The sequence below is a fragment of the Eptatretus burgeri genome, chromosome 13 (assembly GCF_056783735.1).
Source record: "Eptatretus burgeri isolate ZD-2024b chromosome 13, Ebu_testis_v1, whole genome shotgun sequence".
Classification (NCBI taxonomy): Eukaryota; Metazoa; Chordata; class Myxini; order Myxiniformes; family Myxinidae; genus Eptatretus; species Eptatretus burgeri.
The window spans coordinates 64514278-64537793 of NC_140973.1; the positions used below are offsets into that span (position 1 = coordinate 64514278).

General features: G+C 41.7%; 1 protein-coding gene and 1 long non-coding RNA gene across 15 annotated transcripts in view; one reads left to right on the forward strand and one right to left on the reverse strand.

Moving 5' to 3' along the window:
• Positions 1 to 784: 784 nt before the first annotated feature.
• Positions 785 to 23516, forward strand: part of LOC147014660 (SUMO-specific isopeptidase USPL1-like) — a 212004-nt gene continuing 189272 nt past the window's right edge. For 13 of the 14 annotated variants that reach the window (XR_015050852.1, XR_015050851.1, XR_015050853.1 and 10 more), the window contains exon 1: positions 785 to 939. The gene's annotated coding sequence lies outside the window, so the exon portion shown is untranslated. Of the gene's footprint in view, positions 1011 to 23516 lie in introns of all 14 variants that reach the window. The other variant, XM_085852812.1, reaches the window with a different exon arrangement.
• LOC147014661 (uncharacterized) lies at positions 9088 to 10324 on the reverse strand. Its single transcript, XR_015050850.1, has 3 exons — positions 9870 to 10324; positions 9637 to 9720; positions 9088 to 9305 (listed from the first exon to the last, which is right to left on the reverse strand). It is a non-coding gene; the product is annotated as an uncharacterized LOC147014661 (long non-coding RNA).

Here is a 23516-nt window from a genome sequence, read left to right on the forward strand (position 1 = left end):
TTGGGCCATCTCAAAATTTTTGATGGCAGTGGAAAATGGCTGCCACAGCCATCAGCGGCTGAATTTGAGATGGCTCAATATCCAAATCTGTTCATAATATGTTAGGCTACTCGTGTGCCAAATTTGGTGCTTTCCTCACAAAATGCACAATTGTTCTGCTATATTTAGCTAAGTTGCCCCGCTAAAAGTCCAAATCATATATTCTAGAGTTACATGGAAGAAAACAACAATTTGAGTTAATCAGGAAAACATTATTCTGCTTTAATTTTGCATCAAATAATGTCTGAGAATGTACAAGTTAAAGGTTAAAATTCCAAAATTTTCCCAGCCGTGGGAGGGGTGGACATCTCCCTTCCCCACACCTACTCCCCCCCCCTCGCAGCACCCACTCTCTTCCCTCCCACACCCATTCCCTCCTTCCTTCCCCCACACCTCCCTCTTCCACACCATCATCCTCCCCACACTCACTCCCACAACCCATCCTTCCACTACCTCCTCCCACACCCACCTAATTCCACACTCACCTCCTCTCCCCCTTTGTTTTACTCTGGTCATCGGAAGTTTAAGATCGGTGTAAGATTTGTACAAAACATGTAGTTTTTCTATATTTAGATTTATAAACTCTTTTCTGTGGGATGTTTTTAAAAAAAAAAGGACAGCACTTTCATTTTTGCCCATTGACGGATACTGTTTGTACCTGAACACCTGTACTGTACCGTCTTCCAATTCCATAACAGTTTCACCTGGTTGGGACGAGCTCAAGCGAGGACGGCGGCGCGCGATACCTCCCCCCCCCCACAGTCGTCCTCCACACACGCCGAATCCTGCGCATGCGCAGTAAGTGCAGAGCTTCGTCTGGGTTCGGCGTCGTTCGGTGCGTGTGCTCTTTTGACCGAAAACAAAAGCGCAAACAAAACCAACTGGCGGCCGACACGAACAGTAAGGATTCCCAAGGCTGATGGGTGCTGGAAAGCCGATGTGTCGGGACGTTCCGCTTTCTGGACTCGTTGGTGCGAGTGGGAAACACGAATCGGTGTTGTTAAACTTGTGCTTCGGCCTAGTGTCTTGTTTTGGCTTTTCCTTCGCGTGTCGCCGTTATGAAGCGCTTCGTTCTCTCCTCTCTCTGTCCTTTTATCCCCAATGTGCCCTCTGTATAACCTTCCGTCTTGTCTTTCGCAAGTTATTTACCTGTGTAATGGGTTGTGTGTGCCGTTATGCTTTTGACATAAAGTTCGACAGATCCTTTCACATTTCGACGACAGACATCGATCGACAGATCCTTCCTCCCGTCGTGCTCTTTTTATTTATTTATTATTATTATTTTTTTAAATTCTGTCTGCCTTTAATGTCCGCTTTTCTTCAACCTCCCTTATTCTCCAGTCATTGTGCCGATGTGATGCTCTGGATTGCTTGCTGTATTGATGTCCAATACGTCTGTGTTATGTCCACTAGTAGTGACTGGTGTTGGTTGTTCGGGTTAGGGTTTCCTTACCCACGTTGTATTTATCTTGCATTGAAATTTAGGATTTTCGTGATTTCATGATCAGTACATGCATCTGGAATCATTAGTGCCGTACCTTAGCGACAAAAAGTACAAGGATCGTTACACGGTGGACAAAAGCGCCATTTTTGCACCAGAGCTGCGCATGGGACTTATGATTAAAAAACAAGGACAAATGTGTCCAAGAGCAGCGTCCTCAAGGTTTTGTCGGCTAAAAAAATAAATAAATAAAAAAACCACAACAACTTCCGATATTTCGTCACGTGCCTAGATTGAGCCAATAGCGAGACCCGTCATAGTGTATTTTTCGTATTTACGAAATATCGTGTATTTACGAAATAAATAATGTATTTACGAAATTACAATATATTAAATGGAATAATGTTTAAATAGCAACGTGAACTTTTCAAAACTTTAAAGCAAATGTCCGAATATATTTAAAAGTTCATGATAGACGCTCTCAAAAGGCACCCTTAATGCGAGGATGTGTACAAGTGCTTTGTATTTAAGGAGATCCGGATCGTGTATACAACGGAGCCGAGTCCTAATATAAAGGTTTTGTCTTAAGAAGAAGAAGAAGAAGAAGAAGAAGAAGAACAACGCCGAGCTCTCTATGAGCAGCGTTCGCTACGTGAGACGCTGCTAAAAAAAAGTCATGCTCCAAACAAATGGATAATGGGAGGGACGCTTTATGATGTCATAATGACGTAATCACCTATTATTTACCATATAAAACTAAGTCAGTATCAAAATTGCACCATAAAATGCTATGATGTGATATTTAAGACATTTTCCTCCATCACCATTGCAAAGAAGTAAATAAAGCTACTGCCATGAAATTTTTACAAAAAAAAAAAAACAGTTATAAAGTGCTTTCTGAACAGACCACACAGTTATACATTAGTCACATATTTATGTATCCTAATGGTAATACCAGACTTCCAATGTGAGGTGTAATAGATATTGTAATAGCACACTTTTTATTATTTGTCTCATCTGTTTCACGAGAATATTGCATTGTATCATCACCAAGATTTTTCATACAGAGATGATGTCATAATGACATAACACCTAATTGGTCAGTTTTGATTACAAGCAATGATTAACAGCATATTCCTTGACCTGGAGAACATACCTGTAACAACTTAAAACCTAACCGTCATGTAATCATATTTTCCTAACTTGTTTGTATTATTATGTAATTAAACATAATGACGTCATAAAAGACCCTTCCGGCAAGCCAATTTTTTTTTTTTGGAGCATGACTTTTTCTTAATTCGTAAGTTGATGCAGTTCTTTGGTGAAAAAATTGTGCTTTTGTCCGCCGTGTAACGATTTTTTCACGAAGGTATCTCACTACATCTGGTGGACAAGGTTTTGTAAGATTTATTTCCCCCCCCCCCCGAGGTAATTTTGGGTTTACCATCTTTCAACTCACACCCTCCTTCCCAAGCACATGCTTCACCATCTGGGTTCAGATTTCACACCCCTCACTCCTCACTCCTCACTCCTCACTCCTCACCCTATTCCCTCCAACGTTTTCAACTCTGTGAATGCCTCTGGCCATGCCTGATGATGACAGATAAATTATTTAAGTTATTTATTTTTTTCTCTTGTGTATATTTGTTTGCCTCTTTGTGGTTTGGGTTCAAGACACATTTGGGTGTTTTTATTTAATTTTCTTCTTGAGCATGAGATTTTTGTGGGTGTACAGAAGAGACTGTAAACTTGCATCATTCTCTTTTTGTTTTGTCTATTGATACTATTTGATGCAGGGGATATGACTGTGTGATGAGAGAGATTTATTTCATGACCGTTGGTAGAGTGTGAGTGTCATTGGTCGTTGTCTCCATATACGGGTTTCAGGCGGTGGAACGGCATCCTTCGCGGTCTTGGACTATCCACCTCCATTTTGGTAATGGGGTGGGGGGGGGGTCATGATTCATGGACCAAGTTGTGAAGTTTTCTTGTTCTCAAATTTTTGGTCTGATGCTTCTCTTCAGGATGGTAACTGATCTCTGGAAAGCCTCCAACTCGAGTTTGTAGTATACAATATATATATATATATATATATATATATATATATATATATATATATATATGTATATATATATATATATATATATATCTTCTTCTTCTTTCGGCTGCTCCCGTTAGGGGTCGCCACAGCGGATCATCCATTATGATCCGCATAGTGATTTGGCACATGTTTTACGCCGGATGCCCTTCCTGACGCAACCCTGGTCGCCTCGTACGACACAGGGATATGGTACACCTATTTTAACCGGGGTATACACCGGCCCAGTATACTGGTACTCATTTCGCCGACCTCGGAAGGATGACAGGCTGAGTCAACCCCCTGGTGTATTAATTCAGTGGCCCAACGGGGCTTGAACTCAGGACCTCTTGGATCCCAAGCCGCTGCCCTAACCACTGCGCCAACACCAGGCTCATATATATATATATATATATATATATATATATACATATATATATATATATATATATATACATATATATATATATACATATATATATATATACATATATATATATACATATATATATATATATACATATATATATATATATATATATATATATATATATATATATATATATATATATATATATATATATATATATATATATATATATATATATATATATATATATATATATATATATATATACACAGTAGACTAGATGTAAGTCGGCAGCGTGTAACTCGTCACTTCGCCGAAGTCGGCAGCGTCAAAAAGTCCCGAATTTATCTCATGTTAAATCCCTTTGAATAAAGGGTCATCCCTCTGTAAGTCGTCATTTCTAAGTCGTCACTTCGTCTAAGTCGTCAGATGTTGTCCATTCCCATGTAATGGAAACTCAAGTAAATTACCACTCCTAACTTGTCACACGGAACTGCTGCCTCGTGAGAAGCCCGATTTCATGGAATCGTGATGCTCGCTCATTGGTTTACACCGCCAGTGATAGGCTTTATAACTGCGTACACACGTTGATCGCACTGCAGGCAGGACAATGGCGACTAAGCGTAAGCTTACAACTAAAACCTACCAAGAAAAATACGACATTATCCAGTTTTGCGAGGAAAATCCACTGATGAAGAAAACAGACATAGCTGAGAAGTTCGACATCAAACGGCAGACATTGAACGATATCTTGAAGAATAAGGGCAAGATATTTGGACAAGTGGAGAAGATCGTGAGGCCGGTGGGAAGTGTGAAATGCGTGAAATGTGTGTCCTTTGAAGATGTCGATGACACACTCATCATCTGGTTTCGGCAAATGTCGGCTCAGCCAAATATTCGGTTTCGGCCGATTCGGCCGATACTGTCTTTCGGTGGAGGATTGCCCAGCCAACATCATGGAATACAATGACCGGTTTGAATCCTTTCTCATGCACCAGATGCCCAAGAGTTTGAGGCAGTCAAACATAACGGATTACTTCGCGAAGAAGTAAAGGATCGATCGAGCTTAGTCTTGAAGTCCGATCATGGTTTTGTATTGGCTTGTTTTGTACATTACTGCACTCACTTACACATAGGCATTGAGTGGTAATCATCACCACGATGACTGTGTGTCATGTAATTTGTCACCATACCATCACCGATGGTATACGAGTTGTCTTACAGAGTTGTTCATTATCTTTACTTTTGATAAACTGATTCATGAATTCCATCTTTGCTTGATCACGTTCCAACTCACCAACTCACCCCCACCTATGCCCCGAGGATTGTGTTTTCCTTTTGGTACAATAGCCGGCTCTCACACATATGTGTCCAGGCCACGCGCGACTTCATCCTTCACCCCACAGTCATCATGAATGTTCGCATTCGCGTAAGTCGTCACATTTCTGAGTCGTCACTTTTTTCTCGGTCCCGATGGTGACGACTTACGCCTAGTCTACTATACATATACATATATATATATATATATATATATATATATATATATATATATATATATATATATATATACATACATACATATACATTTCTACTTGTTTTAAGTGATTTCCAACCCCCCCCCCCCCCAAAAAAAAATTGTTATAGGGAAAAAATTTTCTGCAACTTTTATTTCAACAAAATTTCGATTTCTTTTTTTTTTGCATTTCTAAATGTTTTAAGTGATTTCCAACCCACCCCCCCCCAAAAAAAACAAATTGTTAGAGAAAAAAAAAGATTTTGCAAATTTTTTTTCAACTAAATTTCGATTTTTCTTTTTTTGCATTTCTACATGTTATAAGTGATTTCCAACAACAAAAAAACATGCCAAAATTATAATTGCGGCTGATTTTGGAACTTCAGGTGGATATACCCATGTAAAATCAATTTCTATCTCAAGGAATCTAATTATGACGAATGAATTGAGTCTGTAAAAGTTAAAAGTAAAAGGGAAAGTTGCAAACTATAACTCTGTGAGCACTGTTGACGTCAAATTGAATGAATAGGATATCAGGTTCACTTGAGTGACCGGAGCCTGGTGTTGGCGCAGTGGTTAGGGCAGTGGCTTGGGATCCAAAAGGTCCTGAGTTCAAGCCCCGTTGGGCCACTGAATTAATACACCAGGGGGTTGACTCAGCCTGTCATCCTTCCGAGGTCGGCGAAATGAGTACCAGTATACTGGGCCGGTGTATACCCCAGTTAAAATAGGTGTACCATATCCCTGTATCGTAAGAGGCGACCAGGGTTGCGTCAGGAAGGGCATCTGGCGTAAAACATGTGCCAAATCACCATGCAGATCATACGGATGATCCGCTGTGGCGACCCCTAACGGGAGCAGCCGGAGGAAGAAGAAGAAGAAGATGTGTGTGTATGTGTGTGTATGTATATATATATATATATATATATATATATATATATATATATATATATATATATATATATATATATATATATATATATATATATATATATATATATATATATATATATATATATATATATATATATATATATATATATATATATATATATATATATATATATATATATATATATAGTTGTGGGGCATGCCTGCAGACTACAAGCACAAGTTGGGATGTACCCTACGTGCATCATGACCAAATATATGAAGCTTCCATTTAAGTGGATTGTGGTTGCATTCTGCAAGCATCTAATTACCTTGAGTAAATCAAGAATGAGAGATCAGAATGACCTCTTAATATAACAGTTTGCAGCTATACTCATTTTTAATGCAAGTACTGTAAATACAACAAAAGTTGTAAAATACAATTATGCTTTACGTGATAACCAGGTTGCTCGGCAACGTCAAGAGTCGTAATTTGTGATTCTAAGTTGAAGACTAGTGTTAAGGGTTGGCTCTGGAACTTTAAAACAAAAGTGGAAAACCAACTAATTGTTATATTATAGCTGCTCCCGCATTGTTCATTGTTAACAACAGAGCCAATTCAAGTTATCAGCATGTTAAGTTAGCATCTTCCCTTTTTGATCCATTGATTGAACTTAGATTGGTACCAATTTACACAATAGGCTGCAAGAGAGATGGTGATTCCATGTCTGATCTGGGTTCACTTCTTGAACAGACGATAAACACAGTGCAATACAGTATATAGGAATTTTCCACGCTTTTAATAGATGAGAAAACAAACAACTGAATAAACTGGGTAAACAAAACGCTGATGCAATGCATAAGTTCAGTTTCCAAAATCCTAAATTCTGTCTCTCTGAACCTCTTCCCTTAACTGTTCCAAGAGGGTGGTCCAAGCAAGCTTCATTTACCAATCTAGAGTGTCTCCAACCCCCCCCCCCCTTTCTCCTCAGCATCTTTGGGTGGTACTAAACAGAAAGTACTAAACATTTATATGATCCGTGAGTCAGTGGTTATAAAGAGCTTTACAATTTAGTGCTGGACGAGATGTTAATGTCCTGGCCTGCTCTATCATCTGCTGACTTGATTTTCTTCTTTTGCATAAACTGAGCAACTGCAAGTGCTTTTTTTGCCTTGAGGAAGATTTTTCTGGGTAAGCCTCCAATTATGGATAAAAGACATAATTGGGTCTTGATATTTTTTTTGTTAACTGCTATTGGCATTGCATGTGGTCCATGCTTGGGAGCCTCTGTCGTGCATGTTTCTGTCTTCGCTGTCGCTGATGATTCACCAATAAGTGATATCACTGTTCCGGTGTCTGAGGGGGTATTTAGCATTGGGATTCTCATGTATGTACAACTTGTGAATGCCTTTACAGCTGTGGAAGAACTCTGGGAAGGGTTTGAAACGGCAAAGGGTCGTAATAGATATTGATGCACCTAATGTAATATATCTAGGTCTTGTTCAAAGACAGTCTTTACCGTGACCTTGGTAGCCTTTCTTGGTTGTGTTATGCAGTTTCTTCGGCGAGAAGAGCATGGGAGGAGTCGATTTATCAATATAATCCTAGCCACCTTGGTTTAATTGGTTATTCCCTCCATTCACAGGTGAGATGTATGTGGGTCTTTCTTTATCATATAAATTTGTGTGTATATATATATATATATATATATATATATATATATATATATATATATATATATATATATATATATATATATATATATATATATATCAACACTAATAAGTGTGTGTGTGTGTGTGTGTGTCAGTGTGTCTCCTCAATAACTAATGAAACCTCGCACCCTGAAACTTCGCATGCACACAAAGAAAACTCCAAGGAAGTGCGAGAGTGAAAATTGGGTGTTTGGATTATTTAAAACACCCATTTTGAAGATAATTAATGGCCTTATTTAATTAAGTCCTTTATCAGGTACATCCTCAGTCACCACTCTCTTTGGGGTATTTCGGTGTAGCCTAGGTAACCTCACTGGGGTCTGAAGCCACCATGTTTTTTGGCCTGCTCAACCATGCCCTGATTTGGAACAGGCAGTAATGATTTCTTAACGATGTTTTTTTTCACTTTCCTCATATCTTATTGAATGCCTGTTCATCATGGTTATGAATTGTTTTGTACATCGCTTTTGTAAGTGCTATACTTTTCAAATTAGGAGCTTGGAGCGATTTCATTCATTATATGATGCAATTCTCCACGATATACTCTCATGGACTAATTTTAAAAAGTATATCATCGAAATATGATTTTGGCTTGAGGATCAGATATCGTCTGGACTAAATAAGTGTCGAAATCTGGAGTGAAATCTGATGATTTAAAGAAATAACGAGTCATAACTAAGTCGATACACCCATTTACTTTTTACATATTGTTATACAGCAGTTTTCTATTAGTGGTAACGGTAAAGACAGTCTTTACCGTGACCCTCAAATCTACTAGTGATATACCAGGCTGCTGATCTCAGGGCAGGAGAGGGTGTCGCGTCACTTTCTCGGCTCTCTAGAATCCCTGACAACTCATTGCCTATGTTTTTAGTTTCTGGCCGCCGCTGGTTCAGGGCAGATTTTGAGACACCTACTTTTCTCGATCGATCAGGGTTATAAGTGCCTTTTCCCACTTCGGCCATCTAAAAATGTTCCCATGGATGTTATCAAGAATGATGGCACGAATAAAATCAACACTGATTTTATATTCATCATATGGATATAAAATCAGTGTTGATTTTATTCTTGGTCTTGCCCTTTTTCCCGCCACCCCCGCCAAATCCTGGATCCGCCCCTGCAATACCCGGTCGCAGCATTCACCCTGAAACGAGCACAATTCGATACTTCAACCAAAATTTTATTTGGAAATATAATTTGACAAAGCTGTTAGTGCCCTGAGTGCTCTCATTGTGGCTGTTTTCCGTCTCCGACACTCCTCTTTTGTTAGAGCCATAACCTGCAAAATAGAATAAGAATTTTCATCAAATTATTCAATGCATTTCCATGTGAGAATTTTTAAAATGTCGATGAGGGCTTCTGGAACATTATTTTCTGCAAGCATTTTTAATACGGAAGCCTTTTATAGAAAACTTCTAAAACTTGCGCGTTAAAATCTTATACTGACGGGTATTGAAAATACACAATAGCGAACGCCTAGGCCTATATACGTGTGTGTGAAACTGAGAGTAGCATCCTGTGTGACAGATCATCTGTTGCCAGCTTCATGTGTACATTCATGCACTATGTGTCATCTCATTACATTGGCTTTTTATCAGTATTGTTTTTACCGTAAAATGCTTGTCTTTACCGTGACCTCGATTTGGTAACGGTAAAGACACATTCGGGATCCTGGTGTCGGATCGGACATTCACCTGCACACAAAATGTACTTATTTTACTCAATACAGCTGATATAGCACAAGAGTAAACAATCCTAGCTATTCCTACGTATTGTAGAGTACCTATAGATGACCACGGTAAAGACAAGTAATTTGTGAGACATTCTTGGCTGCTGAACTTACCGAAGATATTTCAGGAACTTCGACAGACGTTGAGTGGTCATTCTTTGCAATATGGCTGCTGCTAGTGAAAGCACATGTTATGACACACCAACGACATCTATAAAAAATTCTGGGAACTGCCTGCAGCACGTTCAAAGACGGTGGTAACGGTAAAGACAGAGTATAGCTTACCCGTGGACATGCATAAATTTAGATGTTACATCAAAACCATTGCACCAGTAACTACGAGTCACCATAATCTATCTATAATTCCAGCAATCTCTCTGTGTGTGTCTGTGTGTGTGACCGCTGTTTCTCGACAACCTCTGGTCCGATCTAATTGAAACTTGCCAGGTATATTGCTGGGGACCTGAGGATGTGCCTTTTCAAGGTTTGATATTAATCGGACAAGTGCTTCCCAAGTTATGGCCATTTATTTACCAACCAATGGCAGGACACGTTGTTGCGTGGGCGTGGCCGATGGGGAAGGGAAGCACAGCCACGTTCCCCATTACGTGTTACAACGTACGGGCTTCCAGAGAGTGATGACTTCGTGTATTCTAATAATTTCTCGATTTCTTATGCGTATTTATAGATAACACAATGGCCCAAGTTATGATCGTTTTCATATTAGACGGTGTATAAATTTCGGGAACATCAGAGTGCTGGTATGCTCCGAACCAGGAAGTAAATTTTTTCTCTCTCTTCTCTTCTCTTTTTGTTTTTCCTTGCCACGACATTGCGAAAAGGTAAAATACGTTGGCGCTAATTGAATAATTGGGTATTAAAAATAAATTGCGAATAATCGGAATTGCGAATAATATCGAACTTTCGGGACACGCACGTACGGGCACATGAGAGTGAAGAAACGGCCTGTGTGGTTTATTTATTTATTATTATTATTAATTAATTTATTTATTTTTACGGGCACGTACTAGTGTTTGAAGTATACACATTACTGGTCATAGTAAACACCAGCTACCAGACTGTTATGCCTAAATGCCTTTCATAGGTGATTTACAAAAACGCATATTTTACTTTGACAGGGTAACGGTACGGACATTTGGGACAAAAATCTTTCTCCCAAAGAAATATTTTTAGTTTTTCCAGCAAAAACATACTTTCCCTGATGAATGGAAATGTTGTTTTACGTATTGTCACAACTTTCAACAACCTTGCAGAACCTGTTACCATAGAAACCGATTGGCCATGTCTTTACCGTGACGTGTCCCTTATTCTGAAAATTGCCCTTAGGCAAGCAAGTCTATGTTCCCTCCTTCTCCATATACACAAGAAAATGTAAAATTTCCAAAGCATTAAACTTATCTTTTTCTCCTGTTTGGAGAATTATACTGAGTGATCAAAAAATTTAGAAACGTGCCGAAGTTAACCAGCTTCATTGAACTGTATGATTTAATGCATTCACTTCTCGGCCCCACGCCCTGTCCCCCAAAGGGACTGCCTATCCTTAGCGTCTGCCAGATCTGAGTCTATATTTTTGAAGGATTTGCGTGGTGCTCTACAGGGAATCAAACCAAATCTGGTGAAAAATGGACGTTTTAAAATAGAGTTCAAATGTTTGCGCGGACCATGAACCAATGTGACGCGTGCACAGATGAGCAGGCAACATGGCAGATTTATCTGCAATATTTATTTCATTGACGATTAAACTTTGCAATGTCTCCAGGTTTGCTTTACGTTAAACAGCAACTCTTTTGTGGATAAAGTCATTATTTGAACCTATTCATTGAATTTCTTTAACTACTGCAGTGCGGTGAAGATGCCTTTGAAGTTAAAGGGATCCTATATATGGTATGCAGCCACAGATGGCCAACTTGCTTGCTCCAAAATTGGAGTGCTTGCTTGAGTGCTTAAGCCACTTGTCGATTGTTCCACAGTCAATGGAGGTGCAGTTCATGCCCTGAAAGGGATGTACAGTCAGCAGTTCTTAGAAGGTAGAGGTACATGATTTACAAAGGTTAAATGTTTCCCTTTGTGGGTTTCAAAGCAAAATATAGTTGATAACACCCGATTTCCGAGCCGTTTGCTGTATGAACATGTTTTCTAAATGACAGAGCCAAATTTTTTTCCACCCATCACATGACGCTTGGCAGCAATTTATAAAGATTAATGTTTATGCACATCTCCCTGAAACGTCTACAATGCAATTTTATAATTTGTTTATTGAAATTCCCCCAAAACAAGGGTGAAAGCTGCTCAAAGTTTTGGGTTGTATACAATATGTACTGTGGTTGGAAATCACTTCCTGAACATTTGCCGATATTGGCCAAGCACGAGGTGTGTGTGTGTGTGTGTGTGTGTGTGTGTGTGTGTGTGTGTGTGTGTGTGTGTGTGTGTGTGTGTATGTGTGTATGTGTGTGTGTGTGTGTGTGTGTGTATGTGTGTGTGTGTTGATAAAGCATAACATTTTCTCTCTGCGAACTCCCCTCCACCCACTCACCTCTCTCTCTCTCTCTCTCTCTCTCTCTCTCTCTCTCTCTCTCTCTCTCTCTCTCTCTCTCTCTCTCTCTCTCTCTCTCTCTCTCTCTCTCTCTCTCTCTGTCTGTCTGTCTGTCTGTCTGTCTGTCTGTCCGAGCCTCGCTCTACTGCCGCCTAATACAGAGAAGCATCCTCCCACACTTCTCTCTCTCCTCTCTCTGGACGTGTCCAGGCAGTGATTATGTCTTGGTGTTGTTTGTCTCCCGACGTGTCCGGACGGGCTTTGTCTCCCGACGTGTCCGGACGGACTTTGTCTCCCGTTGTTGGGACGTTTCCGGAAGGAGTTTGTCTTTGGATGTGTCCGGAAGGAGTTTGTCTCCGGACCTATCCGGCCGTTGTTTATCTCCGTACAGTGTTTGTCTCTGGATGCATCTGCGTGGTGTTTGTCTCTGGTCAGCTTACGTCCGGGCGGTGTTTGTCTCCGGACGTGTCTGTGCGGTGTTTGTCTCCACACAGCTTGGCTCCGGACGTGTCCGGGTGATGTTTGTCTCCGAACGGCTCTGGGCGGTGTTTATGTCCGGACGGGGTTTGTCTCCGGACGGCTTTCTTCCAGACACGTTCGGGTGGGGTTTATGTCCGGACGTTTCTGGGAGGTGTTCGTCTCCGGGCAGTATTTATAGTATGACCAGTAGAAAATGGATTTCAGACATTATTTTGTTTCCATCTTCACTGTTATTCTATGCAGAATCATTTTGATAAGACAGTATGAATCGTTGCGTGGGTCTCGTAGTTAGGTCTAGTAACTATCTCTAATTCATATTCTTATTTCTATTCCAACCCTTTCCTTTTAGCCACAGTACAAAATAAGCATGCAAGCACACATGCCATTCAATAGGCAATTGATAATAAGCACACCACAATACCTCCCGTGGCTCAGATCCACCACATCTACACACTACACTTTATACCACCCGCGCACCGCGCGCCATTATTTCGTTCAAATCTGCGGGCCAATTCCCAACTGGCACCTCACCTTACTTCGCACCTTGCTCACCAAATCTCACCACTTCAACCACAAACGCATCCCGCACATGGGAAAAATATTCCCACACCCGCTCGTACCTCTGCATCGCGACAATTCGCCACTCTATTTTGAGGAACACCGCATGACTCGGATTGTCCTCGGCACTGCGCGATGCTTGATCAAGCAACAGACATTTATAGCTCGACCGCATCTCACCGGGGACATCCCGGGTGAGCATGCGGGATTGATACATCCCTCATCCAGTCACCAGACCACGACAAGACCAGGGGTAACGAAGAGGGGTCGCAGGAAGGGCGATCTGGGAGTTTGGTTCGGGGCCCAGGTGTGCATTCTGGCTCATGAGGGTGCCCACGGGTGGCGGCGAAAGTCCGTTGCTATTTGACATTCAGACTGCACTCGGAACACGCTCAGGGTCCAGGTGCCGGCTCAGGGAGCATGCCCTATGTTGAGTCAAGAGCTCCGATCCGGTTTGAGCGAGGGCGTGTCCTCTGGTAATCAGATCACGTGACCTTTAGGTAAACGGTGTTCATTAGACGGAGGGCCTTAAGTCACGTGGTCGAGTTATTGGCGTTCTCAGTCGATTAGTGACTCGCGCGTCACAACGTTATTCGTGTGCGATAGCTTGTGATTTCGGAGAGTCTGGTGGGAACCTGAGGTAGCTCACCCCTCGTGGTCTTCGCCCCCGACCCCGGGTACGCAACAATATATATATATATATATATATATATATATATATATATATATATATATATATATATATATATTAGGGTGTTTCACTCATGGTGGTAAAAAAATGAAATTTGTTGACAATTGTCAGAAGGGGTGTCCCCTTGTTTCTTATGACCCATAAATATTTTAGGCAAATATTTGGTTTGATTCGTCAATATTTACTGGTCCCACAGTTGGACAAGATTCCACATTTCAAGTGAAACTTCGAAAAAATCAAATGGAGGGGAAGACAAAAAATTGCAACGAATCTTTATTGAACTGAAAATTAACAAAAAAATGTATGAAAAAGAAATGTAGAACAATTATGCAAGTAGAGCAGGGCAATCAAATCGTTGGGCTCAAGGAGCAGGAGGGAACTTAGCAGTCACTCCAGCCTTTGTTCTCTTGACGGTCTTGCGGTTATGATGAACAACTTTGAGGAGGAACTGCTTCTGCTGCTCGTCTTCGGTTTGGGCTTGGAGTTTTTGTATCAGTGCCACTCCTCTCTCTGCTGCATCATTGGTGACCTGCAGGCCTCGGACGGTGGCTCGAGTTCGTGGATCTTGCAAAAGATCTTCCACGTTATGGGTAGTGACCATCCTCCCAGCAAAGATCCCAATGGCCTCTAGTGTTCGCCCTGTTACCAATTTGGAAAGACCGTCAGGGAGAGTGAAGTTCTTCTTTTCAAGTCTCTTGAGTGCTTTCGAGGTTGCTGGACGGCTTAGGTTATTGACGATGGCCGACCGGTCATCGGGAGACACTCGTTCGTCGAAGAAGGCTAGGGCCACTCCTTGCTCTGAGAGGTACCAGAGGTGCCTTTGGAGGGCCTTCTCTGCCGTTGACCCGAGTTCTCTATCCACAAACACCTGGAGAATCGCCAAGAACTCCAGGTCATTCTTCGGTGCACAGTTTGGGACAGCTGCCTCATGCCAGAATCTGACGTAAATGAGACTGACGAAACGGGCCAGTCGTCGGACTCCGCGTTTTTCCGAACTCGTCAGCTCCAGTTGTTGCAAAAACAGGGCAATCTTCAGGATATAAATAGCCTTTGCCATCCATCTCGCCTGATGGTAGACTCCAGGGGCCCTAAATCGAGGCAGATCTCCGCTCCATCCTCCGAGGTAGAGAAGAGAGAGCTGAAGGAGTTCGAGATAGTCCTCTGTTGGGTGGGCTGCATCATGGATGACTCTCCTGAGGAAGTCTTTCATCTTCAGCCTTTGTGATTCGCTCCACTCATCCAGGGGTTGTTCGTCGCTGAGGGTACCGGCAGATGTCTTGTCCAAGACGTCCCATTTTCCTCGGAATCGTTTTAAGAGGGGAATGTCGGGACCTGGGGGAGAGCCGAAGAGGAGTTCATAGGTGTTCTTCAGTACCACCTCGTGAATGTGATGTCGGCATGCCAGCCAAAGAAGAGGTCTTCCAAGGGACTGTTAAATTATGGTGCAGACTCCGCTAATCATGCCACTGTTGGACGCAGTCGTATCAAATGAGAGACCGATGATCTTGTCAGCAATCTGATACGTGTCCAGCAGCTGAAGAACGGTATCTGCTATCGACATATCGACATATCGGTATTGCTATCGACATATCGATATGCAATTATCGACATAGCTGACTAAGGGAACCTGTATGTTGTGTGCAATTGAATTCCAAATTCGTAACAATATTTAAAAGTTCATGATAGACGCTGTCAAAAGGCACCGTACATGTGCTCAGTATTTAAGGAGATCCGGATCTTGTCTATACAAGAGCTGAGGCCAAGAGATTAAGGTTTTGTCTTCACAAAAAGAAGAACAAGAAGAAGATGAACAACGCCGAGCTCTCTATGAGCAGCGTTCGCTACGCGAGACGCTGCTAAAAACGTCAACATACCATTCAAAAGTGTGTGACCTGTTAACACGGTCCCATTTCGCTAAGATTTTGCATGAAGCACTTTTTATAGGAAAGGTTCAAAGGCAAACCTGTGCTGATATAATTATTGCACTTCAGAAAAAATGAAACACCCTAATATATATATGTATATGTATATGTATATGTATATATATATATATATATATATATATATATATATATATATATATATATATATATATATATATATATATATATATATATATATGTTGATACGGTTATGAAAATTCAAAGAACACCATTCAGGTTCCCCAAAGATCAGTTATGTCGACAAGTGTGTGTCCAGGTTTGATTTCCCCACCGATGTATAACGGGAATTATTCGTGTGCCGGGCTGTGAATCTTCAGGTAGTGTTATTCTTTTCTATCTTTATTTTAAACAATCATCTCCTCACCACCTTCTCCACAACCGCCAACATCTCCTCACCACCTTCTCCACAACCGTCAACATCTTCTCAAACACCAATCTCCACAACCAAACGAACTTCTCCTCACCATCATCACAAACAACAACATCTCAACAACCGCCGACATCTCCTCACCAGCATCTCCACGGCGCCGCCATCTTTTCACCAACAACAACATCCCCAACAAACAACATCTCCACAAACGAACACGATGGCATCCTCGCAGCGGCAAAGTGATTTCAAACACGGCCGCGCATGACTTGCAAAACGGATCAAAATGATGAAAGGGGCGGAGTCAGCCGGGGGTGAAAGTTCAAGGGTGAAAGAAGGGAGGGCGCTGATTTTGGACGATGGAGCCCAGAGCGACCCCTCCCCTCGGGGCTATAAAAAGGTGTGTTTCGACGCCGAGACAAAGTTGGTTGGTGGAGGTGGAGTTCGTCCGTCATTGGAGTCAGTCAAGTCACCAAGTTGTTGGCCGTTGGAGTCAGCAGTGAAGTCGCCAGCCGGAGAGAGGTCACCAGCCGGAGAGGAGTCACCAGCCAGCTACATAACGGTCTGGGCGATTGAACCCCGAGTCGGTCGAGTGACGCTGAGGAGTGAGCGAGCTCTTAAAGAGCATCAATTCTAAAAGAGCAAAGCTCGTTCGCTCCTCTGAAGCGTCGTCGACAAAGCCCGATCAACCAGGCCGTGCTGCTCGGCCCTGGACCAAGCAAGCCACGGTTACAACAGCTGCCGCTTTGACAACCGAGACATACTGTACGGAGGGTCGCCGACCAAAAGGCCCATCGAGTCACCTCAAAGGCGACAAAGGTAACCAGCACGGCCTCGCGGAGCTCCTTCGGTCATCCCAGCTCCGAGGAACATAAAAGGCTTACGGGCCCAGTTCTAGCTTTCTTTTCTGGGGTTTTTGCATGGAAGTCTGTGGTGCCTTGTCCGTAAGTAGAATTGTAAGTGCATTACGTAATACATCGATATCGGTTGTAGGTTTTTGCTCGTGTCATGTCCCATCCCACCATTCATTGCATACATGTGAAAATAAATGTCTCCATTGTTGAAATGTCACCTGCTCGTTGCGTCCTTTCCTGCCATTGACTGCCATAATTACATTCGGAATAAATTGCTGGCTGATTAATAGCCGATAAAACGTACATCTGGTCCGACGGGGTTTGGCGATATAAAACCGCTCGGCAATCGCAAACGGAACGAGCTGCTTAAAGCAGCTTGTTTTCGTGCAGGCTCCGTTGAGGTGTAAATCCCCGGCATTTCTGTCTGCGTGAATAATTAGGTACATCGACAATTCGGCGTTCAACCCTGTCGCGCGTGGACAGAAGAGTTGGCTGGTTTATGGTGTGGTTAACAACAACCGAAGCTGGGTTTTGGCGTTGATCCGAAAAGCTGCGACTAGGTTGCTCATTCCGTGGGCGAGCGTGGCTGCAATTTCGCTAAAGGCGGTCGCCCGCACGCCGAATGGGCGAGAATCCACAAATATATATATATATATATATATATATATATATATATATATATATATATATATATATATATATATATATATATGTATGTAAAAGGTAGCACACTGAGCAGTAAAATAATAAATTCTTCATTAACCTTAGATTTTTGTACCCCTGAAAGCCAGTTTAATTAGGTGGACTGGGGTGTGCACCACCCCTTGTCAAAAAAACCTTTAAAAATAACAAACAAACATTTTAGACACCTGATGGATGCCATCTTCTAGATTACCCTTTTCTGCAGGTTTTTCATATCTCAAACATCAATTTTTTTTTTCCCATGGTACTGTGTTTGTAAAATTTCGTTTTGGAAAAATCATGGACAAAACAAAGTTACCTGTCTTTCACATTTTCTGTCGAAGAATCTTATTGTGAAATTCCAAGCAAATTCATATACAGCAGAGACAACTTAGGGAAAAAGAAGCAGCTTAATAGGGCCTGTGGTTTATTCAGGTCAGGTCGTTGAATTTGAGGAAAATGTTTTAGGTGAAAAATGGCACATAAAAAATACTTGAAACTATGGAAAACACACAAATTTTACATGAATTGTATGAGGTACTAGACTACATGTGAACCCGTTGGGTTCCCGTTGTGACAGCGGTTGATGGGAAAAAATCATTTCAAGAAAAAAAAATAGATAGCTCCAGTGAACTATACCGCTGCGGTTGTTTGCATTGATCAAATACTCCCGAAGAGTACTTGACTGAATCGGGAATTGATTTTTAAAGAATTTTTTTCGTCGCCCGATTTGAACGAAACTTGATGCTGCACACCGCAGGCGAATGGTGAGTAAGGTGGCCCTAAATTTTTTGCGCTATCATGTACCGTTTTTGGCTGTATTTTGGGAACATACATACATACATACATACATACATACATACATACATACATACATAAGCCTGGTGTGTTGGCGCAGTGGTTAGGGCAGCGGCTTAGGATCCAAAAGGTCCTGAGTTCAAGCCCCGTTGGGCCACTGAATTAATACACCAGGGGGTTGACTCAGCCTGTCATCCTTCCGAGGTCGGCGAAATGAGTACCAGTGTACTGGGCCGGTGTATACCCTGGTTAAAATAGGTGTACCATATCCCTGTGTCGTAAGAGGCGACCAGGGTTGCGTCAGGAAGGGCATCTGGCGTAAAACATGTGCCAAATCACTATGCGGATCATACGGATGATCCGCTGTGGTGACCCCTCACGGGATCAGCCGAAAGAAGAAGAAGAAGACATACATACATACATACATACATACATACATACATACATACATACATACAAGATGAGAGTTTTAGTAATATATATAGCTACATGAATTATATACCAATGCCACAGACACTTCACATGTCAGGTTCTGTCACTCTTCTATTTACAGTTCCAGCACATCACAAAGGAATGGTGACTACAAAATGGCTTATTGCACTTGCTGCACACCATTTTGTTTTTTCTTTCTTCCTTTCTGCTGCCCTTGACACGACACTTCGGGGGCGTTTGAGGTTTCACGTGAGGTGGTACCTGACTAGGATTAAAGCCTGATGTTTCGAGAACATCCTAGTTCTCTTCCTCAGAGGTGTTAAGAGCAGTGGGATGGTCTCTTGGTCTCTCTCTCTCTCTTTCTCTCTCTTTCTCTCTCTTTCTCTCTCTTTCTCTCTCTTTCTCTCTCTTTCTCTCTCTCTCTCTCTCTCTCTCTCTCTCTCTCTCTCTCTCTCTCTCTCTCTCTCTCTCTCTCTCTCTCTCTCTCTCTCTCTCTCTCTCTCTCTCTCTCTCTCCTCTCCTGTGAAAACTCCATCAACTGACACATCAACTTGCATCCTACTTACAAAGCATGACGCAATCAATTACAACCCCAACAAAAGCGGCAGAATAATTTGGATTCAGGGAGCCTTGTGATTGGTGAGGACTTGGACCAATCCATGACACAAACCGTCCCCAACAGAACTTAACATGGTGTCACCACCACACCACTCAACGTCTCTGAGGAAGAGAACTAGCTTGTTCTTGAAATGTCAGCCTTTAATATAGAATTCATTATTTTATCACTGAGTGTGCTACCTTTTACAAATATGAATCCTAAGTTGCAGATCTTCTGACATGTACATATATAGCAATGCAAGGTGAACAAACCAGGCAAAATAGGATGTGCTAAGAGTGCAGGTGGAGGTTCCTGGGTGGGGGGGGGGGCAGAAATGTTGTTTTGCATGTTGAAAAATATGGCAATTGCAAGTTGAAAACAGCATGGAATTTGACAGATAACATCATCTAACAAAGCTGTGCAGAGCAAAACAAGTAAGTTTTATATTTTGTTTGGAAGATATTTAGGTGGCTTGGCTTTTTCATGCTTGGTATTTTATTGGCCATTCTAGATGCCCTAAGGGCATTAAATCAACAACGTTGTGGATTTTCATCACATTTTAAGTGTAGACAAGGCAAGAAGATGCCTACGCATTACCCCCTCCTGCATACTATAAATAAAGCAGCTGTTTTTTTTAAACTGACAACCTGCAAATGATTTGGTATTATGAAATGAGCTCAGTTCCCAGAAGCTGAGAATGCAAATTATTAATATTTCTGCCCTTAGCTGGATTTTAACTGACACCATGTAGTGTGTCAGGAAGTTCCCCACCCACCTTTGCACTCGTAATAGTGTCACAAAACCCAACGTTCTTTGACCAATGTCCGAAGTAGTACAAACTTGCATTTATTTATAAGATAAAATACGAACACTCCGGCAAGGCACTGTACTCGGCAAAGCAAATGGTGACTCACTCTTCTTCCCCCCTCTCTCACTTAGCTCCCCTCAGCTTCATTGTTCACTTGTATATTCCGTTCACGAACATTGCCGAAAGTCCCTCCACCAAGTAAACCACTCGTAAATACAAGACAGTTCTATAATAATCAGATGGGAGCCAGAAACTGCTCGTCACCGCAAAATAGAGCCCTCTGGACATACCCAGAATCAGTTAGAACTTCCCCAAACACCCACCATCTTTCCACAAGTTGTCAAATCGAACTTCAATATACAGTATAAACACATTTTTGTTCTACTCTACATTTACATTCCTTGACTATCCTCAGCAACCATTCCAAATTCCTATATAACAAACAATAAGCCCAAGCAACGCACTGAATACAATACACCAACTAACAATGCGATTCACCATCTCTTAGTCACTCGTAACTCATTTCACAAATAGAGATACAGGTGGATGATTTGGTAAGCGTTCCCCCCCCCCTCCCCGCCAATAACTTATTTTGCTTTTGAATGTACAATCCACTGAGCTTGAAAATCTCCACAAAAAGGTTTTTACCCCATACATGCAAAGCAAAATGCCTGGTGTTGGCTTTATAGCTAGAGTGGTGGGCTTGGGATCATAGGGTCCGAAGTTCAAATCCCGCTTGGCTGTTGAATTAATACCAGGTGGCGTTGACTCTGCCTATCATCCTTCCGAGGTCGGCAAAATGAGTGCCAGCTTGCTGGTATCCTGCGTCAGAGTGGCGACCCATCCAGGGTTGTGCCCAATGTCCAAGGAGACTGCTTAGGCAGCACCAATGCTTTGCACAGAGTATGGTCCCAATGCATGGATGGATGGATGGATAGGGTGGTATAATATACACTGCGTAAATGGCAGTAAATTCAGGAATTAATTAATTTATACGCTGTTTTACGATCTTTGTTTTATTTTAATTGAATTATATACTTGAACACTGGAGAATACAAATCGCCTCCATTGCACTTTAAAAACCCTTTTGTTTAGCAGTACTTGGACATGTTAAATGAGGTGTGTATAAGGGTGATGTGTAAGACTGCTGCGTAAGACTGCTTCAATAGCGCTAAGCTGGAAAAAAATTTTAAACAATCTTTTACAAATCTTAAAAAAAAAAAAAAAATAGGATACACCGGACACTGCGTGGCGTAACGTGTTCTATGAACTCCCGAGTTATAATATAGTGGAGGGTAACCTCTCTAAGGAGTCTTCCTGATGCACTTCTAAAGTTTTGATTGTCTAAGCAGACATTGGAATTGGACCCGTGCCATTTTCATTGCTCTTTAACAATCTCTCCCCAGCCCCCTCCTCATCCACACGGCCCCTCAACCCGCTACCCCTATTAAATATCTCAGACCAATGGGTTTATAAGCCATCTGGTCACCCACATATTTTAAAAGCAGTGCATCATAAATTATCTGATGGCATTGGTTCTACATTTTTCTTCCAACCTCTCCACTTGGGGAAAAGAAAAAAAAATTTTTTGACGGTGACTAAGGTTCATGGAGGAGTTTGTACATATGATATATTCGATGTGGGACAAGGACATTAGGAGCCCTCATTGTACAAATGTACATGAATTGCAATGACATTGTATAAAACTTGGGATTTGGACTTAATATTTCAGTTTCATGTATTCATTCATTGCATTAGGAGAGAACAATTTCTCAAACCTCGTCCCTTTTTATCAACACCGACAATCTATCTACCTCTTCCTTCATGTTCTTCAGAAAACGGGAAAGAAACTCGTGCTTAGATGTTGATATTTTTTTCCACGACGGCGGTTATGCGGTTTGTCTATAGCCAGAGGTATGGTATTTTGACCAGCTGCCTCTCTTTATCTTTTCAGTCGTGCCATAAGCCTCGGCTCGTAAATCCACATTCGTAGATGACTATACATGAAGAATAATAAGGTAACGCATTGGATTTTGAAAGGCCTGACCGGATCACACCAAATAAGTTAGTGCGAGCAATTGGTGAGACACATCTTTGCATTATTCATCATTATAATTTACAGCCTGGGGTAAGATCCCATAAATATGCCAGAATTGCACGTAAGGGGTTGTTTATCACGTCTTATTTCAGTAATTGCAGACTGTACGAGTATTAAGTAAAAAAAAAACCCAACATTTTGTTTGGAAATCTGGTCGAATGTTTTGCTTTGGTGGCTGACAACATAGCTCAGAGGTTAGAGTACTCACCTTATGAGTTGTCCAGTCTGAGTTTGATTCCCGATAGAAGGGGATCTGACTACATACTGTGACCCCGATGCTTCATCGGCAGGGCATTGCAAAATGTATGCCTAATGAACAAGAGTCAAATGCGTCACATACCCACAGCACGATGTTTCTGTTTGACTCAACATCCGAAGCACGTTGCAAAATTGCTGTACTTTTACTACGATGCAAAGGGAGCACATAACTATTAGCCATCCCATCTGGTTTGTAAGGCTTCTTCAAGATGGGAAAGATACTCCAGCAATGTGCATCGTTTATGATGGGCACCCCAAAATTGAAAAATGTGAAGTTGAAGAAAATATTCTTACTCGGCCCACCAGGGGAAAACTTCATGCAGTTCTGCTTGTGCTCCCGGGGATAGCTCAATTTTCTGTTGGCCATGAGTGGTTCACCATAAATGGCGTCTTTGCTCTCAGTTTTCAACGGGGAAGCCAGAAATGCTGATGAGATTCCCAATTTTGAAAATTAATGTCGCCTCGTCACATTATCCACTCGCACATTGTTTTCTCTGCTCGAGGCAAGAATGTCTGTTCCACACAACTCCATTGTCTGGGTAAAATCTGTCTTTTAAAATAAGTTTTTGGCTCTTTATTAAGCTTCTGTTTGTGTCTCCTGTGTTTTTAGTGTCTGAATAATCTTTCTTCTTCCCTTTACA